Raw genomic sequence first — 26,310 nt, forward strand, 5'->3', positions numbered from 1 at the left:
AAACCTCATCAATATAAAATAATGTGACTCATCATTTAGAACATACCTCTAGAAGAGAGACACTGGGTGATAATTTCCCCAGACTTTACATTCGATGCAAGCATTTTAGATAACCAGCATCTCTAGTAAAATACAGTGTTAGGGATTCTTTCTTGGGTAGTTTCCAACATGACAGCGGACAGGAATTCCTCTTTCGTTCTCAAATACATATGGGGAAATGGAGGCAGGTGTAAGTTAGAGGAACTATCTAAAGAGAGCATGGTAATTAATACCTTGTTTATTAAAAATAGAAATTTCTATTTAAATAGTGTTTCCATTGAACAACACAATAGCAGTTCTTGAAACCAAGGGTAAAAAATATTTAAAAATTTTTACATTTGGCCATGATTGACTATAAATTGTGTTCCTTTGCATATAATTTCAACTCTGAGTTGCAGTTCCGTGGGATCAATAACTGTGCCTTTTTGACCTGTGTATTTCTTACAAATATGAATACAATATACTTAGTAGTTCAATAATATATCACCGACTAAAAGAATATATACAAGAGGTACAAGATAATTCTAAATTACACTAAATCAGAATAATTTTTACATTGAATAATTTTTACAAATAATAATGCAAAATTATTGATATATTGTAGGACATGTATTATTATAAATGCAGGAATCTTGAAAGAAATTTCAGGATTCCAAGTTATTTTTGGCAGTAATTATAGGAAAAAGGTATCCTCATTACCCATGTTTCCTTTATAAATTCCGTAATTTATAATGCAATCGAGTCATGCTAATTTTAAGGTTTAAATTTCAGTTACATCTTTTAATGAGGAAACTTGTTAGGATTTTCCTACCTATTGCTCTTTTCTTCCTTCACATGACCCTTAATTAACAGAAACTCCTGGAAAGGGAAATTTTGTGGGAGCAGGGTGAGGAGAGTGAGGCCAAGACCAGGGGACCCTGAATCACAGTGACACAGAAGAGTACAGATGCAGGACCAGTTAGGGGTGTGACTATATTGGTCTGATATAAAGCCTAATTTTTTAGACTCCGAAGCATCACTCTAAAAGATTCACTTTCCCACTCAATGGGCATTTATTTACACTGAGTCTTATCAATTCCAAGTTAAACAGAAGTAAAATTTAATGCTCGTTCTACATGCTTGGACCCTATGGAAGGCAAAAGCCAGTATCAATAAACTGGGAGTTACACATGTTCATAATAGTGGAGAAAAGGCACTAAAAATCTTCCTTGCAGCCTGTTAAGATTTGAGAAACTGACTTGGCCCCCTCCCTTGCTGGGAGAGGGATAGCAACTCAGCAAGCTGGGTCCCACTCAGTCATGACACAGATCAGATCCTTGCGGCCCCATCCTTAATGGGCTTATCAGGATGGACATACACCCACACATTTACCTGGGGACTGATCTGACAATGAAAATGTGACCCACCAATCCTTTTAAACTATATTGCTAAGATCAGTCACGGAAACACACAATTCAAACATATCATTTGCCAAAATTCAATCAACTATTTTAATTAAGTGGTCTAATTCTGCTTAGGTTACAAATAGCAGTGGCAAAGGGAGAAATTCTTATCATAAAATGGCAATAGTTTGGTGGGCTTAGACTCCCAAAGGCCCCTTGAACCTAAGGACTCATACAAATGCCATGATGCACTGTTACGGGTTGAATTGTGTCCCCCAAAAGATATATTGAAATCTAACCCCTAGTACCTTAGAATGTGACCATATTTGGAAATAATGGTCACTGCTGATATAATTAGTTAAACTGAGATTAATAGGATGGACCTTTAATCCAGTATGACTGGCATTTTTATAAGAAGAGAAAACACAGACAAGGATACACAGAGACAACTCCCTGTGGCAACAGAGGAAAGACCCGAGTGATGCAGCAGCAAAACGAGGAATGCCAGCACCAAGGACTGCCAGCCCTCACCAGAAGCTGGTTAAGACAAAGAGGGATCCTCCCCTTGAGGCTTCAGAAAGAACAGGGCCCTCTCAACACCTTGAGTTTGGATTTCTGCCCTGTAGAGCTGTGATAGAATAAATTTCTGTTCTTTAAGCAATCCAGTTTGTGGTATTTTGTTACGCAGCCTTAAAGCATGCTTCTTCCCTCGGCTGGCCGAATTTGATTCCTGAGATGGCAACTGTATTTTGACCCCGTATGCTGAATATTCCTGAATCATCAGCAGATACAAAGATAAATGCACAGCTGAGACTAAAGCCCAGTTCTTCTTATTCCCAGAAAATAAACAGTTTTAAAAATTAATTCCTACTTATCTAATCAGTAGCTGTGCATGGTTTAAAGAGACATTTTTAATACAAAGTTTATGAACAATTTAACAACAACAAAAAACAGCAATCCTTTACCTTATTCATCTCAACTCCCAGTCTTTCTGACCACAAAGATACTTTTAGAAAAATTAATTTCTTCTGTTATTTGAAATCACATATTTACATCGTGAATCATTATTTCATATTTCATTTTAAACATTACCCACTGGTCTGTAATAAGATTTGTATTTAGCTGTTTTATCAGTTTTTTCTCACTCTCCTTTCCTCCCAAAACAAAAATTACTATTAAATCAATATTGTCTGCTTTATTTTGATCATGCAAATATTTTTCATTGCTGAATCACACAGCAAAATATAATTACATTTTTATACAAACTTTGGTTACGCCTAGACTTGATAATTGCCTCATTTTTGTTATCAGCTTGCTTAGCTTTCTGTGTATCTATAATTAAATTATTCTCAGATTCTCTAACTATGGAGATCTCAATCTCTCTAACTGTAAAACTCCTTTCAGTAGGATCAAACAGAACAGGAAGCCAAGTTTTGTGAAATATTTGATACATTTGGAAAAGTCTCAACTCCACCTTTATACACAATTGTTTGTTTGGCTTAGATATGCAACTTTAGATTGAAAAATATTTTTCTTCAGAACTTTGAAGTAATTGTTTTGGTTTCCAGTACTGCTACTGAGAAGTCCTACATCATTTTCATATTAATTCTTTCACACTGTCCTCTTCCCCCTCCCCTGACAGTCAACAATCTTTTGGGATCTTCTGTTGATCCTCAAAGTTCTGACACTCCATAATAATGAACAAAGGTTTGAAGTTTTTAACTCATCCTACTTAGCTCACACTGGAGTCTTTATATCTGGAAGTCCATTCACTTCACTTCTGCAATATTGTCTAACATTATTTCTTTGGTGATTTCTCCCTAGTCTTTTTCCTCTGTTTTCCTTTTCTGGAATGCATACCAGTTAGATGTCGTACCTCTGAGACTGGTGCTCTAACTTACTATTTTTCTCCTATTTCCACCTCTGTTTTGTAGTAGTTCTATTTTCTGGGAGATTTCCTGTGTCTTCTAAGCCTCGTAATCATCTTTTGTTTATCATGTCATGACTTTTTTAATGGTGTTTTTCTTTAGCTTTGCAACACACAAGTATTAGACACATAGATATAGTTTGTTACAAAGTTTTTCAGACAATATTAATTTAGTATTTTTAATTTTTGTCTGCACTGTTTTGTCTATTTTTCTTTTGTTTTCCCTTTTACTGTTTGTTGTTTGCTTATTTGTTGTTTGGTCTGCATCTATTAGATTAAGCGATTTCTGCAAATGTCTTTTAAACTTAATCATCTATTAATTTGAAGAATAAGGTATTAAAAAGTTGACCTGTGAACATGAATGGCATTTCTACTGCTGACAAGTGGCTGCAGTCATGACTAGGCGGGGCCAGGGACATTCCACTGTGTTATCCCAGCTCAGTGAGCCTTTCTCCTTGGATATTGAATTTCCCCATGGATGAATTGTCCATTTACCAGCATAAAGAACACCAACTTGGCAACTTACATCTAGGGGAATAAACAGTGAGTTCATTATACTGACTTTAACTCAAAGTCTCTGTTTTTAATAAATTATGTCACTCCCCTTTCAGCCCTGCATAGGATCCCAGAATCCAGAGACTCTCTGATTGAGCCTCTCAATAGAAACCTCCATGCCTCTGCTACAATAGAAGGGGAGTCACTTGTTTGCTTGGGATTGGGAAATTTGGGAGTGGGTTTATCTACACCTTAAACAGAGTTTTAAGTAGTCTTCTCAGTTTTCAGGTCCACTGTGCATGTCTGTTTTAAAGTATTTCCAATTCCTGAGCTTTACCAAAGTTTTAGGGACAAATCAGCTAAATCCTTGTTCATGTCTCCCTTGAAGGACCTTTGCAAGATGGAGGAAAATTTACATTTAAATCACATCAATCCATCCACTGTTCGTCTTCTAAAATTTTGTTGACATTTATCACCTATTATAATCTCCTCTCCAGTAAACTTTGTCCCTGAGTTTCTGCCATTCATAATACTTAATGTTATTTCCTCATAGTTATTAACCTAAGGAATTACCCACCCACTGAGTTCCAGGACATATATACCTAACAATAGTGGAGATTGCTTTCCATCAGTATTTTGTTCCTTTACCATGAGTCTGTTCCAAGAATCCTGAAAGGCATCACTTTCTATGTGGGGTTTGAAAATATGTTTTAACAAAATATTTTCAAGATACATTTAAAAATTAAGACAATGGATTCTGATTATGGCTCCAAGTATATTCAAAAAATTATTTAATCACTCATTGCCCTAGTTTCCTTTTCAAATTGGGATTAATAATGGTATTTAATTAACATGGTTACAGTGAGAACTAAAGGAGTTAAAACAGTTAAAAGCTCTCAGGAGAGTGGCACAGGTTCACACAGCATTTCAGTGAGCTATTGCTCTTCCTGAGCTGTTCACAGACTTCAAACTTCCCTCGACTTATTGCACATAGTTATTTAGATCTTTGTCTAATTCCCCTGCTTTTAAAAAGAGTGTTTGGGACCAATCAAGAATTAATCTGTTGTGCTTTCATTTTAATTCATCTCAAAGTGTTTCAAATACCTTTTATGAGGTTTTACTTGACTTATGAATTATTTAGGAATATATTATTTAATTTCCACATATTTGTGAGTTTCACAAATCTCTTTCTGTTAACAATTTCTTATTTCATTCTGTTGTCATCTGAGAGCATACTTCATATTGTTTATATCTTTTTAAATCTATTGAAGTCTATTTTATGGCCTAACATACAGGCTATGCTTGTGCACTTGAAAAGAATGCATATTCTGATGCTCTTGTGTGGAATGTTCTATAGTTGTCTGTTAGGTCTAGTTGGTTGATTATGTTGTTCAAATTTCGTACCTTCTTGCTGATTTTCTGCCTGATCTGGCATTGAAAGAAGGGTATTAAAGTATCCAACTATTATTGTAGAACTGTCTATTTCTCCTTTCCCTTCTGTCCAACTTTGTTTCATTGTATTTTGAAGTTCTGTTGTTAGGTACATATACATTTATAATTATTATATATTCATGATGAAATAACCATCTTATCATTATAAAATATCTTTATTTGTCTCTAGTAAAAATTTTGGTTTTAAAATACATTTTTTTCTAACATTTGCTTAGCCACTACAGTTTTGTTGTCATTTTGTTTTGTTGTCACTGTTATGGCACATATATTTCAATTCTTTTACACTCCACCTATACATGTTTTTGACTATAAAGTGTGTCACTTGTAGAAAGTATGTTTGGAACATGTTTCTTATTTTTTATCCATTCTGTAGATTTTTGCCTTTAGTTGGAATGTTTAACCTTTTTATATCAAATATAATTAATATTTAATTGTATAATTTTATATTAAATGTAATTCATGTAGAATTTATGTCCAACATTTATTATTTGTTTTCTGTGTATCATATTTTTTTCTAATTCCTCTTCCTCTATTACTGACTTGTATGGGTTTTTTTATTGTTGCTGTTAAATAGATATTTTCTAGTGTACAATTTCAATCTCCTTATCTTTTACTATATTTTTGAGTTATATTTTTAATGCTTGCTCTAAGGATTACAAATAATATCTTAACTTAAAATTACCTAGTTTTGATTAATATTAACTTAATTTAAATAATATAAAAAACTTTGCTTATATGTAGCTCCATTACATTGTGCTCCTTTGTGCTGTTATTGATATAAAAATTACATCTTTATATATTATATGCCCATAAATGTAGATTTATAATTGTTACTTTATATAGTTGTCTTTTAAATCAGACTGGAAAAAAGTGTCATAAAATTTATACTTTTTTTATATTTACTTCTGTAGTTCCCTTTATTGGGTTCTTTATTTCTTCTATGGATTCAAGTTACTTTCTAGTGTCCTTTTATTATCATCTGAAGAACTCTCTTTAGTAGTTCTTGTAGCACAAATCTGTTAGGAAAAAAATCTCAAGTTCTTTATAAATTGAAAGTTTTACAAATTTGCATGTCACTCTTCTGCCATGGCCAATGTAATCTCTGCATCATTCCAATTTTAGTAGATGTGCTGCCAAGTGAGTACTCTCATATGGTACAAAATTTAACATAACAGATTATGAAATTATAGACATATGCTTATCTGTTTAGGGACTGTTTCAAGAGCATATTTGGGCCATGCTAATATTGATGTCGCAAATTCAGTGTTACAACGTTGTAGCAAGATAACATAGATGAACCTCAAAACATAACATTTTTTTCCTAATAAATAAGGTTAAGGTTAATTATCAATTGTCACATTTATTCCAGTTTTTTTAGTTCACTTTTAACTTAGCATAAGTGAAATGAAATGATGGTAAGCTTTGCATTAATTTCTGACCCAAAACACAACTTCAGAAGATTAAAACTCATTAGCAGAATTTTGTGTTTCCTGTGAAAAGTAAATCTGTCCCATCCCCTGAAAAATTCATAAATATTCTACAAATTATATGTTCATGAAATTATTCTAGCATTATAAATAGTTTCAGTGCATATATAGTCACCCCTATTCTTCCCAATTAAAGTGGTTAGGTGATTTTGTGGGGCAGGGGGGTCCCTTATTGTATTTAGGTATGTTCTGGCCTCCTCTCCTGAACTCATTTCCTAGTAACAAAGAAGTAAGACACATATGCTGTTGCTGACTCCTGGGGAAGTTTAGGCTCCGGCATGCTGGAACAGACAGCTTTTATGTGGAATCTTATGTGGAACTGGTGAGCTTCTTAACATCTCAAAGAGACATTTAATAAGCCTGAAGACTCTGGTGAAAGGATGCATTTTATTGGCATCATTTTAATTTTACCATATGTCTAGATAACTCATGCTCTTGGTGCAGAATTCAAAAGTAACAGTGGTGAATGAAAAGTAATTCTCTTACACACTTTTCCTACAGCCACCCATTTCACCCTCCTAGGGACAATCATTGTCACCAGCTTCTTAGACATTTTTCAGGGGCAGTTTAGGCATATATGAACATTTGCCATATAGAGGATAATTCCTCTTATTAGGGTAGAATTGTGTGTGGGTTTTTTTTTTTTTTTCTGAATTGTAGTCTGCAATAAACTGAAGTCTCTTGCTATGAAGAGAGTTAAAAAAAGAGAAGCCTGGTTCAGTGTGATCTTTATTGTCTCTTTATTCTGTCCTACCCAGATGTCATCTTTGCATCTTATCTAAAAGTGAGATTCATTGGTTTTGACTGTGCTAATCTGCTCATTCAGAGAAAAGTGTGGTGTGCCTGTGGGTTCTAACCTACATAGATCTACACATTCATAGTGAAATCACGACTGGGTCTCTCTATGCTTTGGGTACAACAGTCATGCAGCTAATGGCCTTTTAAAATCATTTCAGGGATTCCCTTCACCTCTCTCCTTAATTGAATTTCTTATTTTCTGTGTCCCATATTTTCCTTGGTTTTTGTTTGCTATCTCATATTTGTAGAATTTATAGTACAGTTGCTTTGTGAAAAAGTGTGTGGGACACATATTTTTTGAGATTGTGCACTTCTCTAAGTCTCTAGTTTATCCTTTACTTAATAGTTTGAGCAAATATAGAATTCTGTTAATCTCATTTTTCGTCAGGATATTGAACATATGAATGCATCAATCTACTTTTCAGCACTGCTGTTGAGTATTCTGAAGCAATTCTGACTCAAAAATATACATACTTGTCTTTTTAAAAAAAAATTCTTTTGCAAGCAATGAGAATAATATATTTGTTCCTAAGGATTGTTCCTAACTTCACCATGATATGCTTAAATTAATCCATTATCTTGGGTGCTTAGTGAGTCCTTTCCATTAAGAAATGTGTCTTTTGTCTTGGGAAATCCACCTCCATGATTCTTCCTTCTACTTTTTCTCTGGTCTGGTCCTTTTAGAACTCCTCTTCCTCACATCTCTTGAATGGGCTTTCTGATTTTCTCTCCTCTTTTCCATCTGTCATTTTGTTCAATTTCTTATAGATTTTCCAAATTTATCCTCCAGACTTTCTTTTTTTTTTTTTTCTGTTTCTTCTCTAGTGTATTTGTAACGCTTTTAGGAAGAAGTTTAAGGGTTGAAATAGGGACGCCTAGAAGCATTAGCACATAGGGCAAATGGCTGGGACCTGCAATGCATCCCAATAAATAAATGGTTGTGGAATAAATAAGTAGATAAATAAATAATAAAGCCTAGATTCTAGTCTCAACTTAAATTTGTTTCCTCTCTTCACATTGGAATGGGAGTGCCCTCTAGATCTCAGTTTCTAACTAGCAATTTCAGACTACATATTCTCTCTGCAACTGACAGTACTAACCATTATTTGATTATAGCAATGTAATTCACATATATGTATGCATAGAAATATATATGTACACATATATACGTATTTTAACTGAAAATTTTAAATTAGCTCATATGTAGAATTTACTATACATGATTTAGAATTTATAATACATTAAAAATGATTTAGGATATGGGAAAAATTGATCTCTTTAGTACATGAAATCCACTAAAAATTTATCTCAGTTTATTATATTTTTGCTAGACCTACCTATTTACCTTTAGCAGGTAAACCAGAAAAAGGAGCAGTATTGTCATTGGTAAACTAAATCCTTTGAATACACTTCAAAATGATTTCATATATCATGTATTATACAGAGATCCAGCCATCCACATTGGTTCATTAAAATGTAAAACAGTTTCGTACAATGCTACTCATTAAGCAGGGGTCGCACAAAGAATTTTCTTGTGACATGGAACAGTGCAAAAGGTTTATGTATCTTGATCCTGATTAAGGAAAGCTATCAAGCTTAGTCTTACAGTGGTTTCATATTTTTTTGAAAAGGTTAGAAGTAATTCGAGACATCTATACCTTTAAATCAGTCGAGCAACAGCCAGATCTTTAAAACTTCTGATTCCATTTGCCAATCCACTCATTTTTTTTAAGCATGCGTTTCATTCCTCTTTAAATAAAAGCAGCCTTGTCTGCACTGATTTCATCATCACCATTGAAAATGTTTATCTGCCGAATGAAAAAGAATACAAATTAGAAACACTGATACATCTTTCGACATTATTCATTTAGAAGCTAGTTCTCAAGTTGTCATTACATTTACTGCACAAAAATTAGAAATGATTTGTTTGGAGACCGACAGCTATTTCTAGACGCAAGATGTTTGGACAACTGTAGATAAAGTTTCATTATCGGACTGAACCAAATATGCTATAATTATGTATAAATCAGGATTACTTTTGCTCCATGAACTTAAGTTATTAAGGTACTCAGGCCAACCATCCAGGGTACCATCATTCTTCAAAATTATACAAGTGTATTTCCCAGCCAAAAATGTAAAAAACACTGTTTGAAAATCAAGGTCAAGGATTGTTGGACAATGGTTATGTTTGTATCGCCTGATTGTTTCCATCTTTTTTCTGTTCCCTGAAACCCAGACAAGGCTTATACTTCCACAAAGCCTATGTTTCCCCATTTATTAGTACTCATCACACTTGAAATTATTAGTTATATATATATTATATAGTTATATTATATCTATTTTCTCCAATAAACAACGGGTCCACTAAGCCAGGGACCTCTGCTGTCTTATTTTCTTCTATATATCTAACACTACCATATTAGGTACCAATGAATATTTATTGAATGAATTAATTAATTAATCATAAATGAACAAAGGAAAGGAAACCTAACCTATCAGTCTGATGACTGAATTTGAGAAAGGAAGTTGGAAAGTTTGAATTGACCCAGTATTTTCCACAATTTGTATACAGTGATAGTTTGTTTAAAATTTGGTATGCAAAATGTTATATTCATAGAGTTAACAAACAGTTAAAAAGGAATGATGGCAGAGGGAACTGAAGATGTAGATTTCAAGTTACTTGAGTCCTAGAGAAAGTGAGAACTAAAAAAATTTATATTTCTACTTAAGTATTTAAGTAACAGAATTTAAGTATTCATCAGTATATTGAATTATTATGATTTCAAGGCTAATCATAATTCATTCAAATGATATTTGGGATGCAGACCTCTCAGAATATTTACCATGTTAATCAAATGAAGAATTACACTGAAATTTGAGTTTACTTTTCCAGTATATCAAAACTTTGTACTTAGGTAAAAATAAGATTGACATTTTGGAGAACTGTTTTCTCAGTATAGAAAATTTTTGCTAATTTTGTGTTTTGTGTTCTTCTTAAAGTAAATTTCTAATGTTTTATTTTTATATACTAAGATATTTTGTTTATAAAAAATATTTAATGTTTCCCTGCAGTCATGACAAACATGACTAGAATGTTACATGACAGTACTTTAGATATAATCTAGAAATTGTCCTTGTGTGCAACAGCAGGGACCAATGATTCACGAAATTGCTCAGCATTGGGCATAGACCTGCTTATAGAACTAATAGTTTATATGAGACATTTTTCTCCAAACTTTGAAGTCAGAATATAAACTCTACTCAGTATGTCCGTGTTTACATTAAAAATGAATTTCTTACTTGAGGGAAAAGCTTTAATTAAGTGTATTTAAAAGTTTGGAAATCAGCAGGACATCTTTGTGAACAATTTAAATGTTTCTCTCCCTACTTGGTTTGAAATAAAACAGGAAACAGGAAAAAAGAAAACAACCCAGGAGGGAGGTCCTATTTCTGCCTTTCAACAAAACTATTAATTTAACTGCACCTGACCCCAGGCACTCAGCTTCCCTCCCCTGAAATGGAAGAAATGTCCACTTCCTACCAAAGACTGTGGCTTTTCCTGCTCGAGATCCCGTCCCATTTCGCCACTCAGTATCCCACTTTGGCAACTAGCTCTTTTTGTCTAGCATCATCAATTTCTCCTGTCATGCCTGATTACTCCCCAAAATACATAAGTATATCCTAACAGCTCTCATTTTATTTAATGTAGGGCATATATTAGTGACTCTCATTCTGCCAAAAAAGTTTCCTTAATTTAAAATATCTGTCCATAAACTGTCCATGAGTCTTCTAACAATCACTGCACGATACATGAACACTGCTTCATACCTTCTTAGGTGAAGGATTCTTTGAGTAACCAAGGTAAGGACCTCCATTACTTTCCTCATGCCTCACTGTTAATTTCCTTTACTTTACCAATCACAATCTGAACTTATTGTAATTATTTTTTTATTCAGCTTTAATCAAGAAATTGAGCATTCTTTTCTTTTCTTATAAAGTTTCTTTTGCCTCTGTCTCAGTGGGTCAACTGGATACCTTTTGATGCTCTAAGATTTTTTTCAATTGAAGTAATTATTTATTTCTTAATTTGTTAGTTTAATCTTTCTCCTCAGTGTAGCATGTAGGCTCTTTGAGGCAGACCCTTTAACTCTCTTGTTCATCACTGTATGTCGAGCTCCTAACAGTGGTCAGAACATAGTAGTTACTTAACATGTATTTATAGAATGAATGAAGGACCTAAACCAGGTCCTTTAGAAAAATTAAGATGTCAGCCCTAAGTAACAGTACAAAGGAAGCAAAATGTCTTATTGTCACTGGCATTTCTCTATCCTTCCTCTCCTTTCTTCCAAATATCTTGTACCCTTTTTGCCTTTTCACTGTAAATTTCTACCCAGTATTTTGCCCTTTAGACAGACTTCATTCTCCAAATTATTTCAATAATTACCCAATTCAAGTAGTTCACATAAATTTTAGACAAAAACAGTTATTATTCAATTCCTATTAAGGCAAAAATCAAGATTTGCATTTTCTTCCCTGCCTACTTTTCCAAGTATATCTTAAATTATTCAAAAGAGTAATCATTTTGTAGTTGTGGTTGGCAGGAAATCAGACTCTGTCTGATTCTCCAAACATCTTCACTGGTTCCCAGGGAGATCTGTGTAATTGTTCTCCCAACAAATTTACCACTTCTTCCACTATTATGTAATATTGGTTTTGAGCATAGACACTAAATTTTCTAAAACTACTCTCCAAACTTTCTTCTTCTCCTGCTTTCCTCATCTCCATTCATGGGACCATCTCTACCATAAATAACCATCATCATATGCCTTTATTGCTCAAGGCACAAAAGGGCTATACGTGACAAATGTTCAAGAAAGGAATGATGCTGTATGAGGATGCTGGCTACTTCCTTCTCTCCAAATGCCATCTCTTTCAAAGTTTAAAGTCAGTTTGGGAGAATATCAAATCTATGCAACTTTCTTTTGAACTATGAGGAGAAAACATTAATTTATATGAACTAAAGCCTGTGATTAAAGCATGAAATTCTTCCCAGTCGTGACTATGAGAAAGGTTTGAAATGAATTAGTCTCCATACCACATTAATGCAGTCATCCCAAGGGCCAATAGCGAGGAATGCTTCAATGGCTCAAGCGCACCCATAAATGGTTACCCAAACTGCATGTAGGTTTAGAACTGGCTTCTGTTTTGAGTGAAGATCCAGAGGTTCTGAAATTCAATAGGACATCATTATAAGTCAAATTTGGCAAATGCTTTAATATCTAATACAAACTACAACTCTAAGATTCTTTCACTTCCCCCTACCAAGGAAGGCATAAAGTGTCAGAAAATATTTTAGACATTCTTTGCACTGAAAAAGAAGTAAACACAGCTGAACATATCTGTAGGCTAGAAAATTAGCATACAGGTTTTTTTGCTGTTGTTCATCACAGACGGTGTAATTTCAAACAAACAATAATAAAACAATGTGCAATCATTCTAAAGCAGGATCTACATTAATAATCCGTTAATTTTGAAAATATATTTATTACAAGTAGCTCTGAATTATAAAAATCTTTTGGCACAATAGATAACGGTATACTTTTATATTACCTAAACCTCTTCTATCTTGGTAGAAAGACATGGTTAGCTATTGTAATTGGTATGGACGGACATTCATTCCATAAATATTTAGGCTCTAACAGTCAAAGTATGTAACTGAGAAGAGCAGAGCCCAGTTCAAATGATAAACTGAATAAACTGGGGAAGACATAAACATAAGCAAAGCAGTTCCTTTATTGCATTATGCTTTATTTACTTTCAGACAGTATGTATCAATAAAGCCACAGGTGTCCAGTCTCCCACTAGGCTGTCACTGGAGGCTTGATCTTTCTGGCTTTTCAGTTTCTACAATAACATTATTCAAAAGATAAACTCATTTCACTTTTACTAACTAGGAAGTAATTTAATATGGCCAATTTGAATAATTCTTTCTGAAAATATATCTTTTATGACAAATCTGTTGCTTGGAGTGTTAGGTTTCAAAAATGACAATCTAAACCATTATTACTCGTTGTAAAATGGTGAAAAGCAAGTTCTAGCTGTACCAAACTGAAACCTTCCTTACTTCCAGTAATTCTCCCACTACAGGCCCAGACATAATCATGCCAATTCCAGCAGCAGAACATATGAACAGAGCAATCTGTTTAAAATAGTATTCCTGCTGGGAAAACACAGTAAGATAAGGGAAAAAAAAAAACAACTCTACTGGAAGGAAAAAGCAAATAGCAAAAATAATGATCTTTAAAGTTAGAGACAGAGCACAACTCTCTTCAAAGATGAAAAGATGATACAGACAACTACTTATGTACAGCATTGGTGGAATATAATTCAGAATAAAGCACTCAAGAAAAGTTATAACTACTGTAATTGTTGTTGTCAGTGGTAATAAAAAAAGTTTTTTTTTTCTTCTGCAAACTAAAATCGTGGAATGTCTATTTATTGATACAGATAGCTTGTGTTTCACTGGCTTTTTCATTGCTGTAAATGTCATTAAAGTAGTGTGATCAAAAAAAAAAAAAGAATCAGAGCAAATGCAAACCAAAATGCACTAGGTTCAATGTCAGGTGTGTTGGCAAGCCACTGTCATTACAAGTGACAACAGGACTGATGCTTTCTCACATCACCACATCCACAGCCCAGGTTGATTCTGTCAAGCACGGTGCTTTCCTCTCACAGCTCTACATTTCCACAATTTAACACATTCCAAGATAGATGAGATCAGAGGGCACACATATAACATCACCACCATGACCATCACTTTTCTTCTGCAGCTTTATACTCAACTTGAGTGTAAGCCTCCTGCAGGCAGGAACAGGGACTATTTTGTGAGCTCCCCATTCCATCTGCATTGCCTAATACAGTGCCTGGTCCGTGGAAGGTGCTGAATAAAGGTATGTTGAATGGTCAAATGAATGCTACTGCAAGTTGATAATATCTAATTCCTTTCAAGCATTTATAATATTTTTCAATAATAAAAACAGACAATTGGAAGGCCCTTAATAAACATTTATTCCAACTTTCCACTCAAATGAAAATCCTCTAACAACAGCAATAGCAACCTCTTTTGTGTCAAGTACTATGTTAAGTGCTATGCATACATTAAAAATTTAATACCAATATTTAAAAGGTAGATGTAATTATTTTCCTTCTACAAATGGGGAAATGAGTTGTATAAAGTTCATGATACACCTGAATGGCCCACAGCTAGCATGTGGTAAAACCAAGATTCTAATTGATGCTGGAAAATTTCAAATATCAAGCCAAATTAAGTTTGGCTGAGAGTAACAGAAAACTTCATAACGACAGTGGCTTAAACCCAAGGCTAATAGTTTAAACCCAAAGCAGCTGTGCTCCACAAAGTTTTCAGGAACCAAGACTCCTGCAGGTCACTGCTTTAACATACCTGTGCTGTGTCCTTTATCCCCAGATTCTATGGCAGTATCTCTCTTTAGGGAGAAAGATGAAGGAAGAATCAAAAACAGCAGTAAGGAATACCAGACAACTATGTCTTAAGGAAGGCTTTTGGAAACTGACACACTTGCTTACATCTCATTGACCAGAAGGTAGTCACTGTTACAGGTTGAATTGTGTCCCACAAAATTCGTATGTTGAAGTCCTAATCCTCAGCACCTCAGGATATGACCTCATTTAAAACTAGAGTCATTGAAGATGGGATTAGTTAAGATGAAGTCATACTGGAGTGGGGTGGGCCTTTGATCCAATATGACTGGTATCCTTATAAAATGAATGCCATGCACAGAGCCAGGCATGAACACAGGGGAAATACCAGGTGTAGATTAGAATTAAGCTGCATAAGCCAAGGAACTACGAGAAGCTAGGACAGAGGCCTGGGACAGATCTGTTCCTGGAAACTTCAGTGGGAGCATGGCCCAAGTGACATCTCTAGAACTCTGAGACCATGCACTTCTGCTGTTTAAGCCAATCAGTTTGTAGCACTTTGTCAAGATGCCCTAGCAAAGCAGCACAGTAACCTTTAAGGCGGTCAGGCAAAATTTGTTCTTTTGGCGCTATGTCTGGTTAAAATTTTGAAAAAGAAAGAAAATGACTTTTTAGGACAACAGGCAGTCTACCAAACTATGCTATAGTCTGAGAGGTAGTCTTAATACTCGGTACTCCATTGAATCTGTTGCTATTGATTATGAAATATATATCAGTACATTATATTTTGAACCATCTAGAAAGAAAAAATGCTGGCAATTCAATTATGATAGGTCATCTACTATAAGGTGCATCCTTATTTCAGAGATGTTAACTGTGAAAAAAAGAAATAGGCCACTTAGAATCAAAGAAATATAGTAAATGATCTATAGACAATTTAGTTACAATAGTAAGCACAGAAAATAAATTGTTCGCATGGGCTATAATTCAATATTTTACACTCTAGCTTTTAAAACAAAATGACTCATCTTACTACAGGATTAAAAAAAGTATATAAAAATAATCAGATACAAAGGATATAAAAATGTCAATATGAATATTGATATAAATATAAATATATAAAAATTAAACTGTTCTTTGGTTAATCTTGATAAAAATGCTTCCACTAGATTAGTGGAATGTAGTATTGGTGGTATATATTCTCTTTAAATCAAAGAAATACTTGGTATCAGTTATGCTTATTCTACAAAAAAAGGATTATTTTAGGTGGTGGTTTCCTGAAAGAAATGTAATACTCCTTTCTCTACCAAGTAAAAAATAATAGTAATTGGGAACAACAAAAAGAAGACCTAATAAGTGAGATTAAAAACTGTAAAATTACCAAATGCAGTAAAAATTTCCTTGTTAAAAATTTTGCTTTTATTTTCCTTTTCTCCATCAAATACAGTTCCATTTACTTGAATTATTCTTCTCATTATGTATTGGCTAAACTTCTTTAGAAGAAATGAGGATTTTTCACTTTAGTCCCACAGGGAAATTTTAATTGCATGTTGCCATGACAAGTTGAATTATTAAGACATATATTACAAGGTAATTCTACAACTTTCTAATTTTAGAGGGTCTTATCAAGAAAGTCACTTTCTTTAGATGTAACTGGGATCTAAAAAAAAAAAAGCAAAGCATTCGTTTCACAATTAGCAACGAACAACGTAACAACGAGTTAACCTGCTCAACCAGGGGCAGAGAAAGGAAACCAGAGTCTCCCACTGTGCAAGCTTTGATGATTTTACATTTATGAACCCATAACTGAGCTTAATTCAGCAACTGACCTGTGAAACAGCACCAGTCATTAATATTAATAACTATTATAGTAATTAAAGTATTTCCCCGTAGTATTACAGAACACAATAAAAACAATTTGAGATTCAATTACAACAATAAACAGCTAAAACATTAGTAAAGATGTTAGCTAATACAGAGTTTAGAGTCTAAAAAGGGCATTTGCAAGGTAAGGAGTTGGGCTTCCTGTATGGATTGCTGGACACTCGCTTTAAGCAAAGTAGCCTCTGGGCATTTGCGGGGAGGTGGAGTCAAATGGTGATAATAATTTCAATAAAGGGAGGGGACAGAGAAACACCAAAATGGGCTTAGCAAAATGGAGATGGTAATTAATACACTCTAATAGTTTAAATTAAGTATTTGTAAAACAAAAGAAGATGAGATTAAAAACAAGGACACTGTTCTACACTTAGAACAACTTAAGAGCTCTAGACAGCAAGAGATTTATCTTCAGAAGAAATACATTTTATATTTAAAAAAACCTAAATCATAAAATTATTAGCGATGTTTTTATCCTTAAGACTTTGAGTCAAGAAAACTTAAAAAAAAAAAAAAAGAATTATTTTCTCCAATTTTTTAAATAACTAAATTCAGCTTTCAAAATCCCTAACAAAGAACCAACTCAGCAGAAGCTCTTCTGGCACCTGGCCTGTTGGTGAGCTTCTTCCTGCTTTCTGAGCAGTGCAATCCTAACTCCATTTTCTTTAAAGATCGTCTCAAATGCTAACTGTTCTGTGTGGCCTTTCTTGATCTCCATGAGGAGACAGTCTCTCTAGATGGTAATTTTACAACTGTGCTTAGTCTCCAAGATCAGATAAATGCCTGACTTACCTACACTCCAGACCAGGACCTGGCATACTTTTTCTATAAAGAATGACTATTTTAGGCTTCACCAGCCTTCTGGTCTCTTTCCCAGCTACTCAAATCTGCCATTTTAAGGTGAGAGCAATCATAGACAGTACACAATTGAAGGAGCACGGCTGTGTTCCAATAAAGCTTTATTTATGGACACTGAATTCTAAATTTCATGTAATTTTCACATGCCACACAGGATTTATTCTTCTTTTGATTTTGTTCTCAACCATTTAAAAATGTAAAAATCCTTTTTGACTCACCATCCATAGAAAAACAGGTAGCAGGCCAGATTTGGTCCACAAACCATGGCTTGCCAATCTATGTTCCAGTTTATGCATTTTGTGAGATGAGGCACCTCCTTGACTCATCTACACTGTCCCTGCAGTACTTCATAAGAGCTCCTATAAGTATTTGTCAAGGTGAATACTGGCATTATAGAGATAAGTTGCAGGCAACGGAAACAAAATCAAGTTCTATACTTCTGTCTACCTCCTCAGAATGTCTTTAAGCAGATCCCATCTTATTCTCTTTTATTCTCCTGTTCTTTTCCCTCAAGGAGTTACATAATTATGCATAAATACATAATTAGCTAATTATGTATTTATTTGTGAGTTTTCATGGTTATTACTATCACCTTTGTATATGCATCTCTATATATCATATTGGTTCTGTTTCTCTAGAGACTCCTGATAAAAACACCTCTCCATAACAAATCGTTTCTACTCCCTCTTAATGTTAAGAAGTTCAATTTCAGCCTGACTGATACTCCTTTATTAATGGCATTTCTTATATTTCTGGTGGTTCTTATAATGAGTCCTTGTCTATGCTGTTCTGTGGTTTCACTATGTCGTGACTAACTATGGATTCCTATATATGTATCCTGTCTAGCTCATGTGATGATTTCTGAATCTGAATTTGTACCTCTCATGAATTCTGAATAAAGGTTATCATTGTCTCTTTCTATCTTCTCTGGTCTCCTTTGAGAATTCCAATTAGACATGTGTTGTCTTCTTGTTCTCTTTTGGTATGCCATGTAAGCTGTTCTTCAAGGTTTCTATATACTAGCATTTCTGTGCTGCATTTACTTTGTTTTATTATTACTTTATGCATAATAATTTATTATCATTAGTTTATAACCTATCTTTTAGCTTATGATTTATCTTTTCTGCTATATCTTTTATCTAACCCATCAACTGAGGTTCTGATTTAAATTATTAAATTTTTCAGTTCTAAAAAAATATTCTCTATGTTCCACATGTTTCTCAGCCCTCATGGCATGAGTCACTTCCGAGAAGAATCTCAGATAAGTTTGTTTGCTGCCCTTCAGATGTCCCATAGCCTTAGTCAGAAAGAAAAACTTACATTGAGATGGCAGAGCCCTGCCATTCAATCAACCTGGTTATCTAAGTTGCTGGATAGAAGACAGTCACCTTAGAGTCTCCTCATCCTTGGCCAACTTTAAGGAAATAAAAGTAACATTTGTCACACATGATCTGTTTATTTTGCAACTGGAAATTTGTACCTCTTAATCTCCCTCACCTATTTCTATCTTCCCCTCAACCCCCTCTCCTCTGAAATGTACAATGCAGGGAATATAGTTAATAATTAAGTAATATCTTTGTAGGGTGACAGATGATAACTAGACTAGTCCTGGTGATCATTTTGTAATGTATACAAATATCGAATTACTGTGCCCTGTAACAGGAATTAGCATAGTGCTGTAAGTCAATTATATGTCAAAAACAAACAAACTCATAGAAAAATAGACCAGATCTATGGTTACCAGAGTCAGGGGCTGAGGGGAGGTGGAATTGGAAGAAGGTAGTCAAAAGGTGCAAACTTGCATTTATAAGATAAGTAAATACTAGAGGTATAATGTACAACATGATAAAAATAGTTAACACTGTTGTATGTTATATATGAAAGTTAAGACCATAAATCGTAAGATTCTCATCACAAGAAAAAACTATTTTCTTCCTATTTTCTTTCAATTTTGTATCTATATAAGAGATGATGGTTAGTCACTAAATTTACTGTGGTAATTATTTCATGATGTTTCTGTATACCTTATACTTGTACAGTGCTAGATGTCAAATATATCTCAATAAACTAGAAGAAAAATAATAAAATAAAATAAATTTTAAAAGTAACATTTGTTGTTAGTGTTTCATTTTGCTGTGGCACGGCCTAGCTCATCCTGACTAACACAAATTTTGAATTCATTATTTTTCAATTCTATATGGTTATTTTTTATATCCTCTTATTCTTCAGTCACTTTTTTGAATATTCATTTTATCTTTTTCTTATTTTATACTCTAAAAGCAATAATTTTAATACTTGATGTCCTTAGGATTTAAATTTGTTGGTTGTTGTTTTCTCCTGCATATATCTGAAAATTTGTGGAGTTTTTTCAGCTGTATATTCATCTTTGATTAAATTTTGTCTATGGAAGAACATTAGGGGCCTGATTTAAGGATGATTCCCTCCAGAGAGGATTTTTACAGACTTCTGCTGCAGACAAGGCATCTCAGCAAACTGGGACAACTGTAATTTAATTCCTCAGCTTCATCAGGGTTCTCTGACCAGTAGTGTAGCAAGTAATATAAGGTAGAACTCTAAACCAGTGCGAGGCAAGCCTAAAACACACATCCTAAAGAGCCACTTAATCCGCCTGTCTGTAGCTGTGGGCAGAAGAAACAGACTTTCATGTCCATTTTCATTTCTGGTCAACAGCTTTTTTCATCCTGCCCTTTGACTGAGGGTATATCCCCTTAGAGGATCAATTTTTATGAAAATTCTCCTCTGACTTCCTCCAGCTCCATACGCCCAAACCTAACATCCTCATCCCAATTTAGCTGTTCCCTAAAATTCTAGGTTGCTGTATCATCATGTTCTCCCTCCCTGTGCCCCAAGAAATGCCCAGATTCCCTATTGGCTTGCAGTTTTGATTTCAGCTTTTAAATCTTTCTGTGTTATTAGGGAAAGAGGAGGTACTTAAAGATTTCTTTACCTACATGAGGACTCAGCTATGAATATAAAAATATATTTATTTTAGTTTATTTCATGCCTGTGTTTTTCAGAGGAAGATCTTGAAAGAAATAAACTATGTGTGTTTTTACATACAGCTATATTCCTACCACTTCATACAGTATGAACACAAAAATTTTTCTTAATAAATGTTATAGAATTGTTCAGATTGAAGAAAAATACAAAAATAAGACATATTAAATATTTTTAAATTTCTGAATGCTTTAAACATATAGAAAAATAAAGAGAATAATATAAAACAGCCAGGTTCTGACAACCCAGATATTAGAATGTTGATATTCTTCTGTATATGCTTCAATCTTCTTTTAGAGTAATACAATGTTGCCAAGACAAATAGCCTCCAATTAGAACTAATTGAAGAGCAGAGGATTCTTTTAATTAACATACCTTGACTCAAAATTAAATATTTTATACAATGCTTAGCACTGGAGATTTAAATCACTTATGTAGGTCAATAATGGAACTATGGCTTTCAGAGTAAAATTTTACTATGACTGTGTTATAGATGATTCATTCTTGTTCCATAAACATTTATCAAACACCTAGGGAAAAAATCTAGCAGTGAAAATAAAGAAGGGGAAGAAAATGCTCTAATTATGAGAAACCTTCTTTATTCCTTACTGACAATGTATGTCTAAAAAAAATGGACACATCTGTGTATGTTATCCCCTGCCTTTCACCTCTGTTTGGATTATTTATTAATTCTTGACAAAAAATCAATATATTGTGAATTCATTTATATATACTCAATATTAGAGAGATAAAATACAATAATGAAAGTACTATTACATAAAGGAGTACCTGATAGGACTATTATAGATACTTAGAGATGAGCTATGCCTCCCTCATTTCCTCTACTTTACTGTATAAGCAGATATAATACTATTTCTTCCATTATGAATTGAAATATTCTTAAATTTGTTGAAGAATTTCAATAAAGCCAATGAAAGGAATTATTAATCCCTTGGATAGTAGTGGGAAATGCACTATAATTGGTAGGCTTCGTATCAGACTTCTTGGAATTTCTCCAACTGCATTAGCAATTGGTCATCTTAATTACATGGTCCATTAGCTGAAATCTGCATCACAAAACTCCCATGCACAGTTCTTGCCAGCTCTGATCCATTCATTGTGAGGTCAAAGTTTCCTTGCTCATTGCAAAATGAAACTAGATATATTAAGTTAAAGTATTTCGAGCTCATTAAATATACAACCTCAAGTTAGTCACCATATCACATACAGAAAATAACTGCAGTTCTGGAGACAAGGCCTCCAATACTTCGAGCAAAAATATAATGTAAGGTAGTTCTGCAAAAGATCTACGTACATCTAAAAAAATTAAAAGAGCATATCAATCATTGAGCTTCCACTTTCTGTGTCTTATACCTATAACTGCCTACAATGTGACACAAATGTCTCGTCTAACTGATAATAATCATTAGTATATTTGTAAATAAAAAGCAGATTCAGAGTTGACATTATCACTGTCAGCAAGTATTAAGTCCAGAAGTATCCATGAAACCTTAACCAAAAGCCACCAGGCAGAGTTTCTTTAAGCATAGTCCCTACTCAAAAGTGCTTAGACAACCAACTACTATGGAATGGATTTTTTCAACATTCATTCCTTCACCTAGTAAGATATTAACTTTTTAAAATTTATCTACAATGTGCTCCATGCTGGTGTCTCAGGATAAATAAAAGATACTCATTTCCTTTAAGACACTTCTGACCTAGCCCATTCTACGTAAATTTTCCAAGAAGAGTACAAATTTACAAAAAATATATTGTTTTCTATCACAGAGACCTAATTTCTCCATTTTCTTCCAAATCATGTAGTGGAAAACTTATTCAGATTCCTCACTAAGATCTAAGAACTATGTCTACACACTTCTTGAATCTCATCTAATTTATAAAAATAATGAAGCTAACCTAGAACATAGCATATGCTGAATTCAGGCTAGCATTGTTCTAAATCTTAAATATTCTTTCAAATCACCTATATGATAAGCCATCCTAGAGTTTTGTCCAGTACTGAAGCCATACATACTGATTTTACATCGCAGTCTCTAGCTTTGCCTCAATGAAAATGGGGACAGTAGGTGCCTGTCTCCTGTCTTCCTGTATTTTTTTTTTTTAGTTCCACTGAATCTTTAGAGATCACAGAAAATTTCAAGTGCATATGCAACTTCCTATAGTAGCTAAGCTCCAACTGTTCTGAGTGGGAAGAGCTGCTAAATTGTCTTTTACAGTCTTTTCACTCAACCATGATTTACATCAACGCTTATCCTAAACTTCTTCATCTAAAACCTATTCTCTTCAGCATGAAAATAAAATGAAGGTGCTTAAGCATGTTTACTTTTCTCAACTCTTTACATTACACTTGTGGATTTACTGTATAATCCTCATGCATTTAATAAAGTAGCAAAAACAAAAATACCTTTCTATTGTCCATACATTTTTCTCATTGTAGGTTTCAGCATTCCAGATTCATCTTGTATCATTCAGTGTCACTCTAATATACATCCTTAGCTAAATATCATCTAGTACATCTCTTCTACCAATTTTTTTTTAAATCATGTTTTACTAAATTGCTATCTATACAGCCATATCTATCTTTATATATTATCTTCTTCATTTTCTTTTTCATTTGGATCAGTTACCATTATGGAGTCTGATATTCATTTTTGGAGGCTCCCAGCCTTTTAAACTTATCTGCCCTTTTAAAAGGTCAGGCAGTAGGATCAAATCTCTTATGGCAGAAGCTTAGAGATGCTATGACTTAAGTCAGATCATCTTATACAATCCTGGCTGTCTGGAAATGGAAATAAAACAGTTTCCTGGAAGGAACTGTGTAGATAGGACAAGCTCTATGGAGTTCAATCTAGTTTATAATCCTATTAGTCCCAAGGGAGACAGATAAAAGGACCATTAAAGCAGTGGAGATGTGTTCTGTAATTGTGATTGCACCCAGTCTCTGACAATAGCTACCTCCTTGTGGTCAGTGAAGAAGCTGCTATTGCCAAGAAGTTTCAGCAAAGGTGAGCTTTGGTAGTAGCAAAGATGAAGAGAACAAAACCGCATTTTGTATATTTCTTAAATTGTAGCTGAGTGTTACACAGTGTTATTGAAACAGGTTAGAAGTAACTGTAACATCCTTTTTCTACCCTGGAAGTTAGATAAGTCAGAAGTGGCAGAGGTAGCAATTTTAAAGACAATGCCAAAGAGCAGTGGGATGATGATGATAATGATGATGATTATCTAGTATCAGGACCATATCCCTAGGCTTATGTTGTCTGGGAACTACTTCCCATTGAAGAATTTTAACTTGCCTTTTATAGTATTTTGAGCACATGTCTGATTATGACCAGCATTTCCATTCACTAACAACTGAAAATTGGAAACTATAAAGAAACACAGCCCTTTCAAAAGGTCCCCATTATTCTCATATTAAAAAACATTTTCCTTCATTTTACAAGTTAGGTTGACAGTAGGTCTCATCATTCTACCTTCTCACTGATTAAACACAAATAGAAATTTTAGCAACAACTGTATTATGAAAAGTTGAAGTTTCAGGAAAAGAAATAAACATTATTTGAGCATTGGCTATGTACTACATACCTTTGTTTTTTCATGTATTAACGTTATTTAATCTTTCAGTATCTCAGATTTTACTTTTTGAATGCACTGATTCCCGCAGAGTATAAAATGCAGGACCAGAGCTACATGGCTGTCTCCACTGACAGTAACTAAGTCTTATCCTTGTTCTCGCCTGCTAAGTGATGGTTTGAGATTGACATCTTTCATTACTCCTACTTCCCCTTGTCTGGCTACCATGGTGGCAAAACACCTATTTACTTCCCTTTTATTTTCATCCACAGAGGACTCTTTGTTTAAAGACAGAGAGGGACGATACAGGGTTACTTGGCTTTTCTCCCTGCAGATCTGGTTCCATCTCTATACCTACCTCCCTCTACTTTTCTAACTAATACAGCTGCACCACAGAGGAAATTTCTGGTCTGGCTTCTAGGATCAGGACTCAGTTCTTCTCATTCACCACCATTCCAACACATCTCTGCTATATTCTTCTCAGGAATAGAAATTTGATTAAATATTATTAAAGAAATTAGTAGAAGAGATTTCCATAACTCAGGGCATGGACCTTTACTTCCAAAGTGCCTGTTTCCCTTTTGAGTTAGGTCCATAGCATCTAGCTCCTCTCATTTTAAAGTCTCTCCCTGCAACTTCTCTTACCCCCTCTCCCAATATGCTCCACTTCTACCATGGCCTTTTATATCTTTATTTTTTTCAAACGTGGATTAATTTTTCTCTTCCTATATATTGCATTCCAGAGTCATTATTTATACTGTCTTCAAGTTGACAAAAGGGCAGCAAATAAGAGATCCTCCTATTTGTTATCTGGATCAATCCTCCTTACAAAATGACTGTAAAGTGATTACATCACATTTTTTCTATTACATATTTAACACTTATCAAATGCCTTTTATGCACAAGATTACATGTGATGTGTGAGGGAGATAGAAGTAATATACAATCTCTGAAAAATTGCTCTCCACCTATGAAGGCACTTACAGATAAACATATAATCAGGTGAATAAGACTTAGAAGGACATGTAGTCAGGTGCTACAAAGGGGTAATTAGGGCTTGAAAGATGGGAGATGAGAGTTCAAATAAGACATCAGTCAACTACAGAGCCCCAAACTGAACGTTCGACCAACAAAGTTACCCAGTTCTGGGTAGGAAAAATTCTTGAGGACTTACACTCAAAGAGCATGCCTAATGGAAGTAGACAATGCTGAGTCTTGCATCATCAAGCTCACCTATAAGATGCTCCTTGTGCTCCACCCTAGTGCTCAGCACAATCTCGCCTGGTTTCATATCCATGCTTTGCATTCCCATGCTGTATCCAGTCTTATTCCAGGCCCCATTTGTAATTATCTCATCCTCACTACCTTGCCCATTTTTATCCTCTTATCAGGTCATTCCCAACGTTTTCCATAACAATATTTTTTTTAGTTTTCCCCCATCTGGACATTGAATTTTCATTTTGAAGAGGTCTTGATAAAAATGCAAGATGCAGTTCATCCTCAGGGAAAAGTATCTCATCCTGCAATATTTTAAGCCACAATCCAAAGAGGCAAATTTTATGTCTCAATAAACTATACATGGCCAATCATCTTTCCCTATATTCTTCCTTCTCTTCCTAAACCCCAAGCTTTATGAGAAAAATGCCTCCTCTATTTCCAATACCTTCACTTTATTTCCTAAGGTAGCAGATATGTCTAGTATCTCCTGAGCCCCTATTTTCCCCCTATCACTTTTGTGTGTCATTGTACACATTCAGCAAGTATTCAAGTAAGTCTCTGATAGCAGTCCACAAATGATAAATGCTGGAGATGGTGTGGAGAAAAGGCAACCCTCCTACACTGTTGGTGGGAATGCAGTTCGATGCAGCCATTATGGGAAACAGCACAGAGATTCCTCAAAAGACTAAAAACAGACTTACCATAT

General features: G+C 34.3%; 1 long non-coding RNA gene across 2 annotated transcripts in view; it reads right to left on the reverse strand.

Moving 5' to 3' along the window:
• Positions 1-843: 843 nt before the first annotated feature.
• The window catches only part of LOC123615784 (uncharacterized), a 185,199-nt gene continuing 159,732 nt past the window's right edge, over positions 844-26,310 (reverse strand). For both annotated transcript variants that reach the window (XR_012503264.1, XR_012503263.1), the window contains 2 exons: positions 12,676-12,806; positions 844-9,388 (listed from right to left, as the gene is read on the reverse strand). This is a non-coding gene — a long non-coding RNA (uncharacterized LOC123615784). The remainder of the gene's footprint in view (positions 9,389-12,675; positions 12,807-26,310) is intronic.

This window comes from Camelus bactrianus, chromosome 29 (genome assembly GCF_048773025.1).
Source record: "Camelus bactrianus isolate YW-2024 breed Bactrian camel chromosome 29, ASM4877302v1, whole genome shotgun sequence".
Taxonomy (NCBI): domain Eukaryota; kingdom Metazoa; phylum Chordata; class Mammalia; order Artiodactyla; family Camelidae; genus Camelus; species Camelus bactrianus.